Here is a 13,166-nt window from a genome sequence, read left to right on the forward strand (position 1 = left end):
TCGCCTCCTGCAGTCGCATCCCTCCATCCCCTCTGGAGTTACGGCTGCTACAGGAGAAGCCTATCCTCGTAGGAGCGGGAGACTTGATGGACGAGGGGGCACCTCCGGGCTGTAGCAGCAGACGCTGGGCGTGTGAAGTGCGCCCTAGGGGGGCAGGCTGCTGGCAGAGGGGCCCGGTCTGCGCGCCGGCGGGAGGCTTTTCCCGAGACGAAGCTGGCACTTGACTTTCCCCGATCTTCGTCCGGGGCATCTTCCCTGCCGTCTGCAGCCCCAAGAACCCACTGCCTCCACTTTGCAGCCCCGGCCTGTCCCATTCTCTCGCTTTCTTTTTTGGCACTGCCCTTTGCCCTCCCATGGAGTCATCTGTTTACTCTCCCTTCACTTGCAATCACCCATAGGTCACCCTCCCTTTTCCACATTCACCCACTTTGTCCCCTTTCCCTCTCCCCCTCACTCTTCACCTCTCCCCGAGTCGCCTTCTCAGAGGAGTCTGCCGACGGAGATGCTGCGGACCCCGCGGCCAGGGTCTGCTCTCCGGAGAACCCTCCGTCCACCTTTGCCCCCTCCCCGGGGGCGCAGGAGGCAAGTTTCCGCCCCGTCCTTTCCCCAGTGACAGGACTTGGCGGCGGCCACGGCCAGGGAGGCGGAGGGAGAGACGGCCTGGCTCCCGAGCCCCCTCCCCTGCTCGCGAGCTCGCGCGGTCTGTGTCTCTCTCCGCAAGTGCGGAGACGCGGAGGAGGAGGAGGAGGAGGGAGTTGGGGGAGGATCTCCATTGAAATAAACAACCAGGCAGCAGTTATTAACACGGGAACATGGCGGCCGCAGCCTCAGCCACAGCTTCGGCGGCGAAGGTCAGCGCCGACGGCAGCCGGCACCTGACGGCGTGACCGACCCGAGCCGGTAACCGCGCCTTCCCTGGGGGCCGTGAGGGAGGGCGGGAGGCGGGCGGCGGGCGGGGGGCGCCGCGTCCCCACCCCCGGCTGCGACTGCCCTTCCTGCGCCGAGCCCGGCAGAACCGTGCGCCGCGGAAAGGGCTGTTTTTGTGTGCGGGGACCGCTGCCGGAGCGTGCGGAAAACGGGAGTTGCATCCCGGAGGCGCCGCGAAGCTGGGGAGTTGGGGCTTGGGGGGTGGGGAGGGCGGGAAGCGGCGGGGAGACGCGGAGTCCCTGGGAGAGAAAGGAGGCGCTCCAGCGCTTTGCGAGAGCTCTGGAGACGAGTCCCGGAGCGCGAGGCGGGCGGAGGCTGCAGCCCGCGGCGCCGGCGAGAGGTGAGAGCCGAGTCGCGGCGGGGAGGCCGGGGGCGCGGGCGCGGCCCCCGCCCGAGGAACCTGGCGCCCGCCAGCCCGCCCGCTCGGTGCGGGGTTGGCGAGAACCGAGGCTCCTGTCCCCTCGGGGGGAGAGGGGCTGAGACGGGAAGGTGAATCCTGAGAAGGTGCATTCTTTAATGGAAACGCGGAGCGACTGCAGCGGAGGGTGGGTGTCGGGCGAGGGGAGGCAGGACTCGGGAAGTGCTCGGGGGTGTGTGAAGGTGAAGCGCGATGTCAGGGGCGGCCGGCGGGGTGAGACGCTGGGAGGAGGGGATCGGCGGCCCGGCGGGCGGGCCGGGCCCGTGTCAGCGCCGGGGGCGGGGGGCGAGGGGCACCGCGCGCCGCGGGCGGACGGGAAAGAGCTGCGGCGGGCGGGGCGGGCGGCGCGCTCGGGCCGAGCAGGCCGGGCCGCGGTGGGGGCGGGGAGCCGGGGGCCGGACCGCGGCGGCGCCGAGCTGGGCTCGCCCCTGACTTAACTTTCTGGGTGCGGGCATGTGTGCAGGAGGCGCGCTGGGGCCGGGGCTGGGGGCGGGAGGCGGTCCGGGAGGTTCCGGGTTGGCTCGCCAGCGCCCCCTTTTCTCTCCCCCTTCTCCCCGCCCCTGAAGGGACAGGCCCTCAGGGCCCCAGGCGGGAAGCGGGAGGGGCCCTCCCGGCCGACTCGCGACGGTCACGCCCCGGGCCCGGGACACTTCTCCTTCGGGCCGCTGGGGGCTGCTGAGGGAGGGGGCCGGGGTCGTCGTTGCGTGGTGGAGCTCCCGGTCCCCCGCCCCTCGCCCCTCCAGGGAGTCCCGGAGGCGCCTCTTCCGAGATCGGGGGTGGGTCGGTCCCTGGTTAGATGGTTCCTCCCTCTTCCCCCTCCCTCTAGTGGTTTCCGGGGCCTGCGGGACCGAGGGGCGGGAATCGGGGACCCGAGCCCTTTGCACTGGCCCAGAGCTGGACCGTGCCTAACGCCTTCTGGGTCTGTCACTGGTAGGGGAAACTTTCCCAAACCGGGGACCAAGCCTGAACACCTCCTCCGCCACCTCGTCCTCTAATCCCACTCCCACTCCACCTCCTCCAACGCCTTCCCCTCCCACCGACCCGAATCTCGCTGCGTGTGACTGATGGGGCAGTGAGCCAATCGAAGGCGGGGAGCTGACCTGCCGGGTGTCGGTAAGCCAATCGTGGGGACGGGAGGAAGGAGGGGGGCGGGGTTGCTTCCCGACCAGTTAGAGCCGAGTTGCACGCGGGGCGGGGGAGTCATGGAGACGCCGAGCTAGCGACTCTTGTCCATCCCTAGTCACCCGTTCCTTGGTCTTGGTGTAGTGTCACTTATAGGGTCTCTGACCCGGGAGGCACGTAGTTTATGCGAGATAGTGTATTTTTCTTGGCACCACACGAGACGTCGTTTTGACACGATGAGGTCTAAAGCCACTTAGGATGTGGCAGTAACTCTCCGAGGCCCGTTTCTAAAATGGCATATGTTGTAGTGGTCTCTTCTGGACCTCAGCGACCGGTTTATGTGCAGAGGATCATAGGAGTTATTAGTTTGTTTCTTCCTTACTTTCACTCAGCTACTCCAGCGTGGGGACAGTGAAATTTGAAAGGGTTCTCTGAAAATGAAGGCGTCGGGATAGTCTTACGTCAGTTGATTATTGGGAGTGTAAAGCATCATTGTTTGTAATGGCTTCACTGGTTCCTTGTTTAATTAGACCGCCAGTTTCCAAAGTGCACTTGAAAGTTAGGCTTTGGGGATGGCATTAAAAAAAAAAAAAAGTTGTTTATGGTATGCGTTTTGTTTTTTTTCTTTTTCTTGAGTAAACAAAATGAAGTTAGGAACCAAAGCATCACTGTTTGAGACGTAAAGCGTTGGTATTTAAAAAGCAAAGCTAGTCAAAGAATATTTGTCTACAGGAAAAAAAAAAGTCTAAGTGAAATGTAGTTTGCTAGATTACTTCCCGCACAGAAGATTCTTAAAAATTAATTAGTTTTCTTCTTAAACACTGTTGAATTGTACAGTGTGTGGGTACTTTTCTGGTTTATGCAAGGTTAGGAGACCTCTTTGGCTGTTTTATGCTGGCTGTTGGGTTCAGTTCAGTGACTTCCTCAACTCTTGACTTTTAAGAATAAGGAGGATAGGTCTTTGATTCTCTAGAAAGAGCACAGGTTGCTCGGCAGGAATAAGCTGCCTTTTAAAAAAGGCAGCAGCTGGGACATTGCTTTTTTATGTGTGTGTATGTGTGCTCCTGTCCTTTGTTGGTGAGGTTTAGTGCACACTGACAGCAACAAGAATCCTTTTCCCAACTGGAATTTGTAAGAATCTTTGGGAGTTCAAATAATGAATCCTACTAAACTGAGAATGAATCCATTCATTTTGTGTTAAATATCCCATGAATTTAACTAATCTTGGGAGGCTTATTATTATTATTATTATTATTATTGTTATTATTATTATTATTTTTGGAGGTACCTTATGTGCATGATATTTATCTCCTCTGTAGTGGCTTCTCAAGCTTTTATAAATATTTGGTTACCATAAGAAAGAATTGACAAAGAACTGTAGTTTTAGGGAACAGTATTAACCATGCTCTATAAATGTGTTCTGTTGGAATATACCATTCTCAAATTTATCATGTTTATTCTTAATTCTGTATAATTTTGAATGTTTGTGTAGACAAAAATTAATTGCATTTTGCTGTAGCCTTTGAGGTGTTATTTTAGTGACAAAATCTAAAAACTGTGAGGATAAAACAAACATTTAGCTGCTAGAAGTAGGGAATGTCATAAATAACATTCAAAATTTGACAACATTGAAAACCCCCATTACTAATTTAGTTACTGATGGCCACTCTGATGTGTGCCCTTCTCTCTCTTTTGTATGCGTAAAAGCAACACATTAATTTACTTCATTCTCTACAATGATCCTTGAAAATGTTCTCAGATTCTTGGTGGCAGAGAGTATCAAGTCCCTTAAAGCCTGGCTAGGGAGGGGGGACCTCTCAAGCATATGGAGACATCTAGAAAAAGATGTGCATCGTCAGCTGTGATTCCATTGTGCTCTCAGACTAGATCTGAGCCTTCTTCCTCCTGGGGATTTCAGTCTTAACAGAGGAGTTCTTTGACTTTTATATGTCAGGGTACTGAAACGGAGGGTAGAAAAAAGCTCACCAGTTCTGAATTTAATATTTTTTAGATAGTTTGGCTCTGATTTTTAACCTTGCGTTGGTTAAATACAATTTGCATGACTTTCATTCACTGGTAGAGGAGTATTTCACTGGAAATGTGAAATGTAAGGATCGGAGGGAGACTTGGGCTGGGTTTGAGTGCATAAAAGGGTAATGCTCCTTGGTTGGCTATATCTATAGCTCTATCTTGTTAAAGGTTTCCAAGCCTCACAATCGAGGACCTGTGAGCATTGCTTTCATTACACACCCTATATTTAAGGATTCAGAACCTTAGCTGTTTCAAATCACATCAGGGTGAAACGTGATCCATAAGTTGACAGATTGAATTTCTTAGGAAAAAAAAAAATGATTGCATTATATTGGGTTTAAAAGTGATTCTTTTAAGCAATCTTAGGAGGTCAGCAAAAAAAAAAAAGTCAACAGTTTTTCTAGAAGGTCAGTTTTCTGAAATGTGCAATGTGTTCTTGATATTTTGGCCACTCATGTCGTGGTTGAAATTATATTTAAAGACATAATTAATGCTTAGCTATTTTTATGGCAGAACTGCTATTTAAGAAATTATTGGCTTTTCAATATTCTGTGTTTATAGTTTTGTTTGGTAATTTATGTTATTACATGCTCTATCAATTTTAAATTAAGATAATAGGAGGGAGAAAGAAAAGTCACTGCCTTAAGGTATTGGTCTTTTATTGCAATAAATCTTAAAAATCAGCGGGAAATTAGGATCTTTCCCCCTAACGAAATAATCAAACTATATTTACATACCAATAATGAAAGCCATTCAAAGGAAAACAGAACAAAACCCTTAGTTTTTTATACTCTCCTATCTGAAGCTCATTTACCACTCTGCCATGTTTTTTAAACAAAAAAATATTCTTAGCGTTTATTTCCTTTTTTGTTTTAAAGGGTTGTAGAAGGGTTTATGAGTTGCGAACTAGAAAGAATGTTATGTCATGTTACTCTTTGAAGTCTATTAAAAGTAATGTCTGCAAAAGCTGTAAAATACAATTTTAGGTCATAGACCCTCAATTCAGACAGCATAAAGAAACTCATACTTTATGGAGTCTAGGTACTAATTTGTAATAGAGGCGGGAATGTGGCTTCTGTGAATATTTTAGAAGCTGGTGTAGTTTTTCTAGCTGTTGTAAAACTGAGGCAAAACTGATTCTGAAAAGACTGGAAATCTTAAAGGTAAACTTGTGTGTTGAAGGTAACTGAAGTGAAAGGACTACATGATTGTTGGGTAGATCACAATAGGGCTTTTGGGGCAGAGAGTTTATGTCTGTCCTATGAAATGTTCATCAGTAACCACATTTCTGGCTTCCAATGGCTATAATGACATAATGCAATTGTGGAAAAAGTGATTCTAGGACAATTTTCAGTTGGTTCCCTAGTTGGAAATTTCTAGAGGAGCATTAAATGAACAGAGAATCTATGGGGATGCTTTACCGAGCTGCTTTTGAGGCTTTTGGACTTTTAAGTAAGAAAGAGAGGAGAACTGCTTGTAGGTAAAAGTTATTGGCAACTAGTTAAAGGTTCTAAAAGAAAAAATAATTTTTAATTTGAGTATCAGTTGATAGAAACATGGAGAAGTGGAGTTGGCAGGTTAAATCCTGTAGAACTTATGCCTTATAGGGAGCTAATCATGACCTGTTAAGAGTTCCTGATGGGTAACTTAAATCTCACATTAGGCTTTTTAGATCTTGTCTTCACATTCTTGTCTCATTTTACCATTGTTTCATTTGTTCACTTATTTATTTGATGAGTTTTTGAGTATCCCCCGCCGTTGGTAGTTTACTTTGATAGTATAAACCGTTCATTACAAATCCTGTGATTTAAGAGGGAACAGAGTGGGTGATTTTTAAAAAAATGTTTATTTTTGAGAGAGACAGCACAAGTGAAGGGGGGTGGAGCGGAGAGAGAAGAGAGAAAGAGAGAGAGAGAGATCTCACGACTGTGAGATCATGACCTGAGCCCGAGATCAAGAGTTGGACGCTTAATTGACTAAGCCACCCAGTGCCCCTTAATGGATGGGTTTTTTTGGTGGAGGAGGAGGTGGAAAGGGACATGTTCACCTTAATTTTCAATTAGCTTTGATACTAAAGATCTGTTTGTGTGTGTGTGTGTGTGTGTGTGTGTGTAATTTTAATTATGTATTGTCAGAAAATGTTACTTTGGGTTTGGGCTGAAAATAGGATTATATGTTTATAATAAAAAAGTTGTTAAATGTCCCCTTGACTGATTAGCTTACAATCAAATAAGTTTCCTTTAACGAAGGTATGAATATTTATGATTAGTGTTGTTTTATTTTCTCTGGAATTGTGTCACTGTAGTCAGCATGGCAATCTTCAGCTGGTGGAAGGCATGAGGGCAACAAGGCAGGGACCTCCCTGTTTTGTGGAGACGCTGCCTTGTGGCTGCGTTAAGGCTGACACATCCTGGGCCTTCATACCCTACGTTTCTAAAGGATGGAAAACTCCCTGTGCAGCCTTTCCTGCTATGATTATTTGTTTTTCTAGATTTAACTCGTTCTTGCTCTTGACTAAAATGTCTGTATTGGGAGAGTAACGACAATACAACATAACCGATAATAGCATTGAGTGCCAGCAACCTGTTAGGGGCTTTATGAGGTGTTTTTTTTTTTTTTTTTTTTTTTTGCCAAAGCCCTATAAAGTAGAGGTTACCTTGTTTTCTAGAAGATGAAGCTTAAGGGAGGTTAAGTCATTGTGCATATGAGCGAAACACGGGGGGGAAAATTATCCTTGACCAGCGAGTGAGGGGAAGCAGATCATGAGTATCAGAGGGAATGGCGAGCCTAAGAGTGTCTTCCTTGTAAGAATCTGATAAAGAACAAGCTTGCAGGCTGTCAGTCTAGTTGTTTAGCCCATGAGAGGGATGAAGAGATGTGAGTGGTTCCGGTCCTGCAAACTATGCCAGCAGGTGTCTCGCAAAGTCTTGCGTCAAGGCAGGCCTATCCCTGGACAGGCGTTACTTAAGATCTACAAATAGTCTCCAGCTTTTTTTCCTTTTTTAATGTTTATTTCTTTTTTGAGGGGGGAGAGAGAGAGAAACAGACAGGGTATGAGTGGAGGAGGGGCAGAGTGAGGGAGACACAGAATCCGAAGCAGGCTCCAGGTTCTGAGCTGTCAGCACAGAGCTCGACATAGGGCTCGACATGGGGCTCGAACTCACAAACCGTGAGATCATGACCCTAGCTGTAGTGGGACGCTTAACCAGCTGACCCACCCAGGGTTCCCAAAAGTCTCAGCTTTTTCGTCAGCAGCCCAGTGTTTAACAACTATTAAATTGCAGGGTTCTTGTCTTTTAATGTTCAAAAAGTAAGAACTGGAATGAAGTAAAAATAGGTAACATTTATTGAGTGTTTCCTAAAAACGTGGTGCAGGGTTAAAGCACCCTTACTGTATATTCTTGTGTGTTTCTCCCTAACACAGTGAGGTGGGTGTTCTTGTTATCATTCCTGTAATATAGTTCATGCAGTGGAGGCACAGAACCGTCAAGTAACTTGCCAAGGGTCACACAGCCAGACTACCGGAGAAGAATTTGAAACCAGGCCAACATTGCCCCTCAGCCCTGCCCCCTTAGCGTGTGTTCTCTTAGCTAGTGGGCCACACTTCTTTCAGCATAATGTGGTTGTGTCTTATCAAGTGCTTCCTTGAGAGAACACAGATCAGTGATTCTCTACTAGGGAAGAGGAAAGGGGTAGGAGCAGATTTTGAGAAAGCTCATTCTCACAATAAAAAGCTAAGAAAATAAGCTCTAGAAAACTTGATTGTGGGGACTAGGGAGAAAACAGATTGAGAGCACTATAGGGGATAGATATAGGTTGAGAAAGGACGAAACACTGATGCAGATATTTGGCTTATATCTGTACAATATGTTTAATTCTAGTATGTTTCACCATCAGGTGGTGATTGTGTGACGCATGTTTTACAGATTTTGTGCAATCTATGTGGCGTGGATGACTTGGTGTTGAGATACTGTAGTCTCAAAAGAGGGCTGATAATATATTCAGTCATCTGACTTGTGCTCTGCTATTTGTGGAATTCTTCTGTCTGCTCAATTGTTTGCAGGGAGTGCGGAGAGCTTTCAGGGGACTCTTTCACCTATGCACGCGGGGGGATTAGCGTGCACTGCCTTTAGTGTTGTAGCTTCTGGGGACTGAAGACTTGTTGTCATAGATGAAAATATAATGCATGATATTTTCTGTTACTCATTTAGTGTGTCTATATGAAATGTGATCCCACATATTCCAAGGCTTCACTTGCAGAGTGTGAGTTCTGAAAGTTCCTGTTGTTGCTGACTGACCTCTGCCCATTGAAGTACCCATCTAAATGAAGATTCTTTTCTAGCAAATTATTTCTGTTTATCAGATCAGCTCATTAACCAAACATAAAACGTCTTCCCTTGCCTTTGGTAGTACAGTAGCATACGTAAGAATATTTGATATTAATTTATCTTAAAATTTCTGTTTCTATTAATATGCTTAACGATGAAAAGCTTTCAGTTATTGTCGAAGTGTAAATTTAAAAATGGAGTTGCATATCTTAGAGAAACTTACAGTTTCACTTGAGTCATTTCTAGGCCATTTCTAGAGTCAAACTAAAGGGAAAATTTAGATAGCTATGTGGATAACAAATTTTTAAAAATATATTTTTAGGGACATAGAGCAGGTGACTCTGGATCCTGGGGTCATGAGCTTGAGCCCCACGGTGGGTGCAGAGATTACTTTAAAAAATAAAAATACAATTTTAATGTGCTTGTATATATTTTAAAAATAGCATTACTCATAAATGTGTTTATCAGGTAATCACCTCTGGTTATTATTGAAACATAGGTGCTGAATTCTTTCACATATACTTTTAGATTCCTGAATAAGGAATATGGAAATTCCTTGCTAAAAATCTGAATGTCAAGGGTGTGAATTTCTGCATATTTAACATTAATGCCATTTCTCGAAATTACAGAAGTTGGTCTCAATAGTTATGGAGATAGGCAGTAGGGGCTGGCGGGGGTGGGGGCTTGAGAAGATTCTGCTGTCCTGTATCTGCCTCCTTGTGCCTGCAGCCTGATGTGGGTCATAGTGTTGGGTATGCTGTGCTCTGAGACTAAGCTCCTGCATGGCTCAGTACTTTGAAGTGAGGATGGGATGGGAAATAATGGGACAACTTTGGACTGCTTCAATTTGGGTATAGATCTTTGTAGACTTTTTTCCTCTGCTTTCGTTTATTTTTCTCCTTTGGCTTTCTCTCTCTTTTTTTCCCTTTAAGTTAAAGACGGATGATGGCTGGTAGTGAAGGGAACACGATCAAGCTTATGGAGGAAGTCTGTTACTATCATTAAGTATTTCATGTATGATCATGATCTATGGTTTCCCCCTTTACCAAACAGATTGGCTCTGCTAACAGCACTTAGTGAAGAAGCTAGCTATTTGTTAAGTAAGCCATTAGGTTGAAAACAGATCACTTAACAGGCACAGTGCAGTAATTGGCTGATTTGTTGTTGGAAGTTGGTCGGTTGCTGGACAGCATTGTGGTCTAGTAGACTTGGGGGGCTGAGTCTCTGTTGTCTAATAGGATTGAGTATTACACTCCCTAGCTTTTATGTGTTTTATTTCTTCCTCGTTTAAGGATATTGTTACAAGCTTTATAGTGTTAGATGTCTTGAAAGTGTTCATTAGATTCAAGTGGTCCAAATGGCATAAATTGGAAATATTAAGATGATTTAAGATTGATGAAAATTGTAACCAAATTCCTAAAGCCTTAGGAATGTCTGCCTCTTTGGAGTTTCTGGTAGTATATTGTATTTTCAATTTCTGGAATTCCATTTTGGGGCTTATGTTATGTGTATTTTTCTTACTGCTGTTTTAAGTAATAATGCCTTGATTCCTTAAGGCTTTTCTGTAAGAGTGTGATATAAAGATATTTATCCCATTTAAAAAATGTCATTTTTATTGTATTGTAGCACCACCAGAATCTTTTCGAAGTAAACACATAAGTGTAAATAATGGAACCTAGTGAAAGAAGTGGATGTCATGTAAAGCTCTTTGATTTATGCTGTACTACCTTTTAAGCAGGAGGTGTGTACAGTTAATTAAGAATTTTAATAAATGGGGCGCCTGGGTGGCGCAGTCGGTTGAGTGTCCGACTTTGGCTCAAGCCATGATCTCGTGGTTTGTGAGTTCGAGCCCCGCGTCGGGCTCTGTGCTGACAGCTCGGAGCCTGGAGCCTGCTTCACATTCTGTGTCTCCTCCTGTCTCTCCTCCTCCCATGCTCATGCTCTGTCTCTCTCTGTCTCTTAATAATAAATAATAAAAATAAAAAGAATTTTAATAAATGAAAGGCTTTAGCCGGTTAGATAGGACACAAAAAATGACATGATATTCATTGTGAAGTGAACATATTGACAGTGACAGTTGATGGTAACAAAAGTCAACAAAATGCCTGGACATTGAAGGACATTAGAAAACAAAATTGGAGCATTATCCTTCTGGTTAGAAGATGCTCACATAACAGCATTCTCGTAATCATTGGTGATCTCATTTTAATAGTAAATATTTTCACTTTGAGAAAAGGCATTCAGGAGAAGATTGTCAGGAGGTAAAGGGAACCCCAGATATTTGACTCTAGGAGAGCAAAGCTTTAGGCCGGAAGGAATTGGGTCTGGATACCTCTGGCCTGGCCTTGTGTGCTGGTGGTAGGGTCATTGAGCTGGACCTCCTGCAGAGGTTAGGACTCCCCCTAGGAGAGGTGCCCTTCTCCCCCCTCCCCCCACGGCCCTTACTATCACTGGGGGCAGCTGCTGACCCTGTGGTGAGGAGGAAAGGGAGAACCTGTGCCAGATGAAACGTGGGTTAAGTCCCAGGGCATGAAGGTCCCAGATGCTCACCTGCACAACTTTCGTTTGTGTCTGGGTCTCCCACCAGGAGCTGGCCGGCTCTCATGTATAACATCTTCTGATCTGTATCTGTAATTCAGGCAGTGCTGACGGCCTGTGCTCTTGAGGCACCATTGAGCCCCACGGCCCTTCCACCCCCGTGCTCTGTGAGGTGAGAAGTGAGGGGATTCCTCCACCTAAAAGCAGTTAAGACCAGGTGAGACAAGGGAAGACCTTCAGGGGCTTGTGATTTTCAGAGGCTGAGTTCCTCGCCTTTACCTGGCTTGGCCTTCAGAGGAGTGAGGGAAGCTAACACCTCGCCAAGGGATAGAGTTTTCTTTGTTGTCGGAGCCCTTTTCCATTCCCTTCTTGAGAAATTTCCCATTGAGGTTCAGGTGTTTCCTGCAGGTTCATCGGAGATTTTCTGGACCTGCCTCAGTTGTTCATAGTGGTTTATTGTCTTCGAGAAAGAGATCGAGTGTATAATGGAGATGGGGGGAAAGCTTTCAGAAAGAAGTTGAGGTGGCGTGGAGAGGAGTTGCTGTGTTGGATCTAGGCTAAAAAGGTTAGGACCATGTAGATGCAAGATATCAATGCAGTAGAACAGCCTTGACTGAAATATGTAAAATAATGAAGGTGTATATGGAATAAATCGAGAGTAGCAGGTACAGGCCCTTGCAGCTTGAAAGACTTTAAGGATGCACTACTCCTTTTTCCACTTGATCATACTGAGCAGTTAACTTACAGTACTTGAGACTTTAAGTGGAATAGGCTATTTATACAGGCCTTTTTTTTTTTTGGAAGGTTTAGATAGATAAATGGTGGCTTAGTTCCTAATATCAGTAAAACAAATGAGAATTTTTGATATACATTCTTTGGAGCTTAGTATCAAGGAGAAAAACCATGAATTAAAATGCTCTGAATAATCAAGCATTAAAATTTGTCTACTGTGTTCAGTAAATATGCTTAAAATGATTGTATGCATTGGCTTATCTGAATGCAACAGGTACAACAGGAAATAGTACATGTTTTCTCACTGGTTTGCTAAAAACTGGGTAGTAAGTATGCAGTACATATGTGTATATTTTTTGTTCATTTATTCTTTCTCCCCCTCCTCCAAAATGGTATTATAGAACAGCTTAAAACCTTTCATTTTGAAACTGTATTTGGACTGACTGAACAAATTCTCCTTTTGCACTGTAAGTCATTGATAGACTGATCTTCCCCAAATACCCCTTTTATAATACTACAATTCCCTACACATCACAGAATGATATTCCTAAACACTTACTAGATAGGTCTATCACAGACCCATTTTTCCCCTATTTGTGCTTTTTACATGAGCCTTTGTACCCGTTAGTCTGTTCTTCCTGGCCTCCCATGAGTCTGTGTTGACCATGCAAACTCACGCTCTTTGATTTTGCCCCCAGAAAACTAATGAGTTATTCTGCAGTTCAGGAAGCAATCCTTTGATATTAAACTCAATTTATTGGGAGTTTATATTGTTCTCAGTTAATAGCAGAGCATATGATCAAAACAAAGAGACATGGAATCCAGCAGTATTCAAATGTTATTAGTAAAGATGCTTATTACATTGCTTACAGATTTTATTAAAAAAAAAAAAAGGTCCACTTACCTTCAAAACAGAAACAATAAAGGCTTAAATTTTGGGCTTTGTTGCTTCTGTAAAACTGAACATTTTTCACACTGAGACTTATTATCTTTTCCCCTGCAGAATATTTTGACACTGTGGTGAGAAGAGGGATTAATAATCTCAGTTTATAGTGGAAAGAGGAGAAAAA

At 45.1% G+C, this 13,166-nt stretch overlaps 1 protein-coding gene across 15 annotated transcripts in view; it reads left to right on the forward strand.

The window, feature by feature from the left end:
- NCOA2 (nuclear receptor coactivator 2) overlaps window positions 1–13,166 on the forward strand; it is a 291,905-nt gene continuing 278,739 nt past the window's right edge. For 5 of the 15 annotated variants that reach the window (XM_045454960.1, XM_045454958.1, XM_045454971.1 and 2 more), the window contains exon 1: window positions 2–900. The gene's annotated coding sequence lies outside the window, so the exon portion shown is untranslated. Of the gene's footprint in view, window positions 901–980; window positions 1,473–1,936; window positions 2,459–13,166 lie in introns of those variants that run through there. The other 10 variants (XM_045454964.1, XM_045454961.1, XM_045454972.1 and 7 more) reach the window with 5 other exon arrangements.

The sequence above is a fragment of the Leopardus geoffroyi genome, chromosome C3 (genome assembly GCF_018350155.1).
Source record: "Leopardus geoffroyi isolate Oge1 chromosome C3, O.geoffroyi_Oge1_pat1.0, whole genome shotgun sequence".
Classification (NCBI taxonomy): domain Eukaryota; kingdom Metazoa; phylum Chordata; class Mammalia; order Carnivora; family Felidae; genus Leopardus; species Leopardus geoffroyi.